At 29.8% G+C, this 1,647-nt stretch overlaps 1 pseudogene; it reads right to left on the reverse strand.

Moving 5' to 3' along the window:
* Positions 1-1,070: 1,070 nt before the first annotated feature.
* On the reverse strand, positions 1,071-1,193 carry LOC124543964 (annotated as a pseudogene).
* Between the last annotated feature and the right edge of the window lie 454 nt (positions 1,194-1,647).

Below are 1,647 nucleotides of genomic sequence, written 5' to 3' on the forward strand. Positions count from 1 at the left end.
CAAAGTATTTAGATATAACTAAACAATATTTATATTGTATTTTGTATGTGTTTTATTTAACATATTCAAATTGTATTCTGTTTGTGGAATGTTGCTGCCAAAAGTGATAAAGATGTAGTCAACGGGGGATTCAAAAACAGCTACCGGCGCTTTATATACATAGCATATTTATATGTATATGTATACGTATTTTTAATATATAAAAAGAGAATATAATTAATTTATAGTTCTAAACGGTATACCGTGACTTAGCTTTTTATTAATATAATAGTATTGGAATGCACAATTTAAAATGGACAATTTTAATAGCCTGCTCTTTTAGGGTGGGAAGTGGGCCCTGGATATTCATTGTGGCTTCCTCTCCATACTCTGAATAGCCCCAGATAATTATGATGATATAATTTTGATGCTATCATCCATTTATTTATTCTACATCATCTAATATCCCTAAAGTTGAGTCAGTGTTAATTTACTCAAAAAATGTACTCCAATTGTCTACCTTCTAATAAAACAAATAAAGAAAAACATAATATAAAGAGTAGTTCAAGCTTCTAATCTTTTCAACTTATTAAGTATTGCCAAAGTACATACGACTTTGTAAATATTTACTACACAGAGTTATGCGAAACATCCTACAGTTCATAGAAGTTAATAAAAGTAAAGTATTAAGCAATCCAGCTGTTCCCCATAATGTGGATTTAAAGCTGTAACTTTAAGTTAATATATTTCTTCTTGGTAAACAAAAGTTAATTACGGTCGCTTTTATTTAAATCTAACTAAATCCATTCAAAGCATAGGTCTCAATCGATTTGAGACCGCTCTGAAGCGATTTAAACAAACCGAAGAGGACACTTTTATTATCTTAAATTACGAAGAAAAAGCACTTTTGGGATTTTTAATAATATTTACTAAGATTAAGAGAAAATGAACTATGTACTTCAGTTATTAGATTACATATAAATTGATTGATGATTTTTCAGAAGGAAAAAAATAATCTGCGTTATAGGCATAACGACAATCAACGATGCAACCTGCATCAATCACTTAACACAGTCTTCTCAGGACATTGGTGAGGCTCAAAAGAACCAACACCATATACTGGTCCCGCAGTGCGGAAACTTTCAGATATTAGGCTGACAATAAAAAAAAACAGATACTACACTTTGATCTTAGCCAAAAGACCGAGAAGCGATAAAAGAATCAACACCAACGGAACAAAAAATTGCCCATATGTTTGAACGGACTTTGATACAAAACTCATTTCAAGATCATAATAAAACTTTTTTGTAAATAATACTATTTTGAAATTCAATACACATGTTAGTACTGTGAGATTACTATTTTTTTATTTAAGTACTTTAGTTAAAAACTCGTTAGTGCTAGACTGTGATCACTTAGTCTATTCCCCTGCTATAAAAGTCTGAACTTATTAACATTTCAACCTTTTATATCTAATGCGAGCAATATTTTATCCCTTTTGTTAAAAATTATTAATTACGTTTCCTAACGAACAGCTCAATCAATGTTAAGAGCCGTGTTATTTTTTATTCTGAAATTACAGTTAAATCTTAAATTATTGTTTAAATCACACATTTGTTCTTTATTCAGACTTCAAGGTAGACCACTGAATAATAACCAAAAATTCCC

The sequence above is a fragment of the Vanessa cardui genome, chromosome 3 (assembly GCF_905220365.1).
Source record: "Vanessa cardui chromosome 3, ilVanCard2.1, whole genome shotgun sequence".
NCBI classification, from domain to species: domain Eukaryota; kingdom Metazoa; phylum Arthropoda; class Insecta; order Lepidoptera; family Nymphalidae; genus Vanessa; species Vanessa cardui.